Genomic DNA, 8251 nt, shown 5'->3' with positions numbered 1-8251 from the left:
CTTCATAAATTCTTTGCCTAGGCCAATGTCTATAAAATTTTTTTCAACATTTTCTTCTAGAATTATTATAGTTTCATGCCTTAGGTTTAAGTCTGTTACCCAGCGTGAGTTGATTTTTGTGAGAGGTGAAAGGTGCGCATCCTGTTTCAGTCTTGTACATGTGGCTATCCAGTTTTCCCAGCACCATTTGTTGAATAAGGATTCTTTTCTCCAGTGTATGTTTTTGTCTGCTCTGTTGCAGATTAGATTGGAGTGGGGAGGAGGGAATGAGCATATACACACCTAATGGGTGCGGTGCGTACTGTCTCGGGATGAACACTCTTGAAGCTCTGACTCAGGTGGGGCAAGGGCAACATACGTAACCTAAACATCTGTATCCCCATAATATGCTGAAATAAAAAAGAAAAAATAATGAAAAACCACCAGCCAGAGTGTCTCTGCAAGAAAGATAGATTTTAGATGAAAGTGGAAAAAAATAAACAGGCAGACAAACACAGATCAGATGAGGGTCAGAAGGAAGAGTGCCTGAAACAGCAGGAGACTCCACAGGAAGATATTGTGGAGCAGAACTGGAAGGAGACAGGCATTGGCAGGGTCTAAACCTGGAGAGGCATGGAGACCAGCAACAAGGGTAGGTGGAGCAGTTAAATTTTACCTCCCTTGCATCTCAGACTCCTGGTGGTCTCCTGAGCTACTGGAGAGACCAGCTAACACCAGTTCAGAGATGGCTGCTGCCAGTGAGCCATAAGCCTCCAGCAAAGAGGGCACCAGGCTCCCAGCTCCCTTAGGGCATCTCCTGCCCCACAGACCTCAGCCAATCGGTAGGTACCATATTGCTTCATTCTCCTCTTCCGCTTCCCCACCCTCTGCTGGTGAGAGAAACAATTTAGCCACCAGCCGGAGGCATGTGCAGGAAATAGTACCTTTCCTTTTGGGGCCCTACAGTGGACTGAACTGTATCTGAACTGAGAGCTCCTTACCCACCATCCCTCACAGGTGCTTCTTGCCTGGTGACTCCAGCAGAGCAAGTCAGATCCTGGGGCAGAGAGACATTGATTCAGCTTGGGCACACTGTGGGTGACTGGAGATCAGCATTCTTTTCCCTGGCAGGGTCAGGGATTGATCTCTGGGCCAAGGGGACAGACCTGTAGGCCAGATCCCGTACATCTGGGTCTTGATCGAATGACCAAGGGATATAGAAGAGATATCTGTTAATGAGTCTAATGAGGTGTGTGTGCCTTCAGGGGCAGATTGGAGTGGGTCCTGGATGCAGCGTGCTTGAGGGACAACCCTCTTCCAATGGGAGGTTTGTGGTCATAGCTGAGGCTGTGATCCTGGGTAGGGAACATCAATCTCAGGGGAGATCTGCTGGTAGGGAACATCACTGTGATCCTGGACAGGGAATACCACTGTCAGGGGAGATCTGCTGGCTTGAGGTCCTGCCTGCTGGAAGAGGCCAGGGATCAACCACAGAGTAGGGGAGGGTGGAAAGGAGGAAGGCCTGCACCAGACTGCAGGTCTCACGCAGTACCACCCACATATGCAGTCTTTTGGCTGAATGGGGCCACTTCGGCTTTGCCCAGAAGCAGAGAACAGAGCTTTGACCCTTGCTAATGACATTTTTGGAGCTTGAGGGCAGGCTCACCCAATCCAGGTCTTCCCAGCCACCACCCCCAACCTGGCCCCACTGAGGTGGAGAATAAAGACACACCTGGAAGTCCCAGGGCCTCACCCACCAACTGAGGCACTAGAGTGCCTCTCCAGAGGAATGAGAGCTGGTTACAGGACCCAAAAACAACACTGAAGCTTGATCCTCCCAGCAAGCACCACCTACTGACAGGGAGGTCAATTTGCACATCCTTTTACTGCATCTACTGTCTCATCATACAGGGTGTGGTCAAATCTCACTCACAAACACCACCTACTAGCTCAGAGACTAAACTGGACATGTAATTATCTAAATGAAAATCAAAAGGGAAGAAGCAACAGCTGGTCCAGATTGGGAGAAATCAGTGAAAAAACTCTGGAAGTATGAATAATCAAACAGAAAGCACACCCCTAAAGGGGAACACCAGCTCTCTACCATGGATATCAACTAAATTCAGAACATTAAAATGACAGAAGAATTTTAAACATGGATTGTAAGAGAACTCAATGATGTGCAAGAGAAAATGGATACCCAGTGTAAAGAAAGCACAAATAAAAATCTGGGACTTGGGAGAAAAATTCACGAAAGAAATTGAAATATTATAAATAAATGAAACAGAGCTTCTGGAAATAACAAATTTATTCGAGGAATTACAAAACACAGAGGAAAGCCTCAAGAATAGGGTAGATCAAACAGAGGAAAGAATCTCAGTGATTGAATATAACACCTTTCAGTTACATAAGTCAGTCAAAGAGATAAAGCAGAGAAATAAGAGAAAAGAGGAAAGCCTACAAGAAATGTGGGATTATGTGAAGAGGCCTAACGTGAGAATCATAGGCATCCCCGAGGGTGAAGAAGAAAATAGACAAGTGTTGGATAAGCACTTTGAGGATACAATGGAGGAAAATTTCCCAGGCCTTGCTAATAATCTAGATATCCAGGTACAACAAGCTCAAAGGACTCATGGGAGATTCATTGCAAACAAGAAGGCACCATGACACATAGTCATCAGACTGTCCAAAATAATTATTTTTATTTAAATATCTCAAAAAGCTACAAGTAGAACTAACATTTGATCCAGAAATCCCATTTATGGCCATTTACCCAAAAGAACAAAAGACATTCTATTAAAAAGACATCTGCACTAGAATGCTTATAGCAGCACAATTCACAATTGCAAAGATGGGGAAACAACCCAATTGCCCATCAATACATGATTGGATCAATAAAATGTGGTATATATATGCAATGGAGTTCTACCCAGCCACAAAAAACAATGGAAATCTAGCACCTCTTGTATTATCCTGGATAGAGCTGGAGGCCATTCTACTACAGGGAGGGAAGAAATGGGAAGACACCCCAGAGTGAAGAATCAGAAGAATTAATATCATTAAAATGACCACATAACTAAAATAAATCTACACATTTAATGCACTCATTATTTAAATACCAATGCCATTTGTCACAGAAATAGAAAATTGATGTGGAACCAAAAAGAGCACCAATAACAAAAGAAATATTGAGCAAAGGGAACAAATCTGGAGGCACCACGGTACTTGACTTCAAAATATATTACAAGGCTATAGTAACGAAAACAGTATGATATTGGTATAAAAAGAGCTACATAGACAAAAGGAACAGAATAGAGAACCGAGTAATAAAGCCAAATATTTACGTCCACTTGATATATAACAAAGCCACGACGAACATATATTGAGAAAAACACACTCTATTCAATAAATGGTTCTGGTGCTGGGGAAACTGGATAACTATATGCAGAAGATTGAAAATGGCCCACTATCCCTCAACACAAACAGAAATAGAATCAATATGGATTAAATACTTAATCATCAGATATGAAACTATAAAACTAGTGTATGGATATTTAGGAGAAGCACTTCAAGACATTGACGTAAGCAAATATTTTATCACTAGGACCTCAAAATCACAGGCAGTAGAACCAATAATAGACAAAAGGGATGATATTAAACTAAAGAGCTTCTGCACAGCACACGAAATCAACAGAGTAAAGAGACACCCTGTGGAATGAGAAAAATATTTGCAAATTATTAATTTGAAAGGGGACTAATATCCAGGACATAAAATGAACTCAAGCAACTCAATAATAAAAAAAAAATGCATTAAAAACAAAGCAAAAGCCGGGCGCGGTGGCTCACGTCTGTAATCCTAGCTCTCTGGGAGGCCGAGGCGGGTGGATTGTTTGAGCTCAGGAGTTCGAAACCAGCCTGAGCAAGAGCGAGACCGTGTCTCTACTAAAAATAGAAAGAAATTAATTGGACAACTAAAAATATATAGAAAAAATTAGCCGGGCATGGTGGCGCATGCCAGTAGTCCCAGCTACCGGGAGGCTGAGGCAGGAGGATTGCTTGAGCCCAGGAGTTTGAGGTTGCTGTGAGCTAGGCTGACACCACGGCACTCACTCTAGCCCGGGCAAAAGAGTGAGACTCTGTCTCAAAAAAAAAAAAAAAAAAACTAAGCAAAAGAGGATACAAGATTCTAGGCTGGGTATTATTGTTTCAGAAGAGTGAGAATGGGGCCCCAGTCTCTTCTTGCTTGTAGGGTTTCAGTTCAGAAATCTGGAGTTATTCTGATGTGCTTTCATTTGTATGTTACTTGTTTCTTTCCCCTTACAGCTCCTAGAAGGGCCTCTTTAGTGGCTATTTTGGTCAATCTGATGACTGCATGACGTGGTGTCTTCCTATTTGCATTGAATCTCCCTGGGGTCCGTTGAGCTTTTTGTACCTGTATATCTAGATTTTTAGCAAGGCCTGGAAAATTCTCCTCTATTAATTCTTCAAATAGCTTATCCAGCCATTGAGTGTTTTCTTCTTCACCTTCCAGAAACCCTATCACCCTAAGGTTCGGTTTTTTCACATAATCCCACATTTCTTGTAGGCTTATTTCTTTTCTCTTAATTTTCTGCTCGATTTCTCTGACTGGCTTATTTAATTGGAAGGAGGTGTCTTCAATCTCTGAGATTCTTTCTTCTGTTTGATCTACCCTGTTCTTGAGGCTTTCCACGTTGTTTTGTAGATCCCTGTATAAGTCCTTTATTTCCAGGAGATCAGTTTGATTTTTTTTTAATATTTCAATTTCTTTAGTCAATTTTTCTTCCAAGTCCTGGATTTTTTTTGTGGTTTCTTTGTGTTGCTTATCCATTTTTTCTTGGATATCATTCAGTTTTCTTGCAATCCATGTGTGAAATACTTCTTCTGTCATTTTAGTGTTCTGAGTTTGGATAATGTCCATTGCTGGGGAGCTGTTGTTCTTCTTTAGGGGTGTGCTTTCCGTTTGAGTCTTCATACTTCCAGAGTTCTTTCGCTGGTTCTGTCCCATCTCGATCACCTGTTCCTTCTTGTCTTTAAATTTTCGTTCTGATAATGACACGCCCTGTTTAGTCTTTGAGGCAGTAGGTGGTGTTTGTGGGTGAGATTTGACCACACCCTTTATGATGAATCAGTAGATGCAGTAAAAGGGTGTGCAGGATGACCTCCCTGTCAGTAGGTGGCACTTGCAGGAAGGAGCGAGCCGTGGTGCTGTTTTTGGGTCCTTTAGCTAGCTCTTATTCCTCTAGAGAGGCCGTCTTGTGCCTCAGGTGGTAGGTGGGGCCCTGGGATTTCCAGGTGTGTCCTTATTCTCCCCCTCAGTGGGAGGAGTGAGTCTGGGTGAGGCTGGGTTGGGCAAGCCTGCGCTCAGGCTCCACCACTGCTGCTAGCAGGTTGAAAGGACTACTCTTTGTCTCTGTGCAAAGCTGCCGGGAGGGGCTGAAATGGGTCCACTCAGCTGAAAGTCTTGGCTTGGGTGCTGAGGCTGTCGAAGACCTGCACTCTGAAGCAGGTCTCTATCCTCTCCACTCTCCCCCTCTCCGTGGCCTCTCCCAGACCTCTGCCAGCAAGTGGGACCTCAGGCCAATTGTACCCTACAAAATTAAGTTTCATATATCAGGGAGAAATAAAGACATTCTCAGATAAGCAAAGACTGAGGGAATTCACCAACACAAGACCAGCTCTCCAAGAAGTACGCGAAACAGAATTACACAAGGATCAGCACAATAAACACTCTCGAATGTGAAACCATTCAAAGTTAAAGATCAAAGGCTAGATTCCACAAGGGCTCAAGACAGAAAACAAAGCAACAAAATGCAACCCAACAGAATGAACAGTAATTCACCCCACTTATCAGTTCTCTTGATAAATGTGAATGGTTTGAACTCCCCTCTCAAGTGATATAGACTGGCCGAATGGATAAAAAAAAACAAGCCAAGCATCTGCTGTCTCCAAGAAACACATCTATCCTGTAAGCATGCATTTAGACTCAAAGTAAATGGGTGGAAAACAATATTTCAAGGAAATGGAAACAAAAAGAAGGCCGGTGTGCCAGTGTTGATCTCAGACAACTTGGTTTTTAAATCAACAAAAGTAATGAAAGACAAAGGAGGTCACTATATAATGGTCAAGGATACAGTTCAACAAGAAGACATAACAATCCTAAATATGTATGCTCCCAATTTATATGCACCCAGATTCATAAAGCAAACTCTACTTGATCTAAAAACATTGATAGACAGCAACACCATTATACTCGGAGACTTCAACACCCCACTGACAGCACAGGACAAATCCTCCAAGCAGAAAGATAGCAAAGAAATAATGGACTTAAAGAGAACTCTAGAACAAATGGGCTTGACTGACATTTACAGGACATTCTACCCAAAAACCACTGAATACACGTTCTTCTCATCAGCTCATGGGACATTCTCTCAGATTGACCATATTCTAGGACACAAAGCATGTCTCAAAAAATTTAAAAAAATAGAAATCATACCATGCATCTTCTCAGATCACAGTGGAATAAAAACATAAATCAACCCAAATAGAAACTCTCATCTCTACACAAAGTCATGGAAATTAAACAACTTTCTGCTGAACGATTGATTCATAAATGAGGAAGTAAAGATGGAAATCAAAAGATTCTTTCAACTAAATGACAAAGGTGACATAAGTTATCAAAATCTGTGGGACACAGTCAAAGCAGTCCTGAGACGAAAGTTTATTCCCATAAATGCCTATATCCAAAAGTCAAAAAGATCACAAATAGACAACCTAATGAATCGACTCAAAGAACTGGAAAAAGAAGAACAGGCCACCCCCAAAACCAGCAGAAGAAGAGAAATTAATAAGATCAAATCAGAACTAAATGAAATTGACAATAGGGAAACTATACGGAAGATTAATAAAACAAAAAGTTGGTTCTTTGAAAAAATAAACAAAATTGATACACTTTTGGCTAAACTAACGAAAAACAGAAAAGAAAAATCCCTGATAAGCTCCATGAGGAACAAAAAAAGAGAAGTCACAATTGATGCTGTGGAGATTCAAGATATAATTTATGAATATTACAAAAACCTTTATGCAAACAAACTGGAAATTGTGGAGGAAATGGACAAATTTTTAGAAACACATAGCCTCCCTAGGCTCAACCAGGAAGAAATAGAATGCCTGAAGAGACCAATATAAAGGACTGAAATTGAAACAGCAATAAAAAACATTCCAAAAAAGAAAAGTCCCAGACCAGATGGTTTCACAACCGAACTTTACCACACCTACAAAGAACTGGTGCCTATCCTACAGAAATTATTCCACAGCATCGAGAAGGATGTATTCCTCCCCAACACATTTCATGAAGCCAACATAATTCTGATACCGAAACCAGGAAAGGGCGCAATAAAAAAGGAAAACTAAAGACAAATATCCCTTATGAATATAGATGCAAAAGTTCTCAACAAAATTCTAACTAACCAAATCCAAGTGCTTATTAAGAAAATAATCGATCATGACCTAGTGGGCTTCATTCCAGAGATGCAGGGATGGTTCAACATACGCACATCTATAAACGTAATTCACCACATAAACAGAAGCAAAAACAAAAGACATATGATTCTATCAATAGATGCATAAAAAGCATTTGACAAAATTCAACATCTTTTTATGATAAGAACGCTTAACAAAATATGCATAGATGGGGATTACCTAAAAATGATACAAGCCATTTATAACAAACCCACAGCCAACATCATACTGAATGGGAAAAAATTGAAAGCATTCCCACTTAGAACTGGAACCAGACAAGGTTGCCCACTATCTCCACTTCTATTCAACATAGTGCTGGAAATCCTGACCACAGCAATCAGGAAAGAGAGTGGGATTAAAGGCATATGAATGTGAACAGAAGAGATTAAACTCTCACTGTTTGCTGATGACATGATATTATATCTAGAAAACCCCATGGATTCCACCAAGAGACTCCTGGAATTGATAAATAAATTCAGTAAGGTCTCAGGATATAAAATCAATACACACAAATCAGAGGCTTTCATATACGCCAACAGCAGTCATACTGAGAATCAAATCAAAGACTCAATTCCCTTCAAAATAGCAACAAAGAAAGTATCTAGAAATATATTTAACTAAGGAGGTAAAAGACCTCTACAGGGAGAACTATGAAACATTGAGGAAGGAAATAGCCGAGGACGTAAACAGGTGGAAAACCATACCATGCTCGTGGGTCGGCAGAATCAACATC

Source organism: Propithecus coquereli, unplaced genomic scaffold (genome assembly GCF_000956105.1).
Source record: "Propithecus coquereli isolate 6110/MARCELLA unplaced genomic scaffold, Pcoq_1.0 Scaffold143, whole genome shotgun sequence".
NCBI lineage: Eukaryota > Metazoa > Chordata > Mammalia > Primates > Indriidae > Propithecus > Propithecus coquereli.
Note: the sequence above shows the minus strand (reverse complement) of the source record.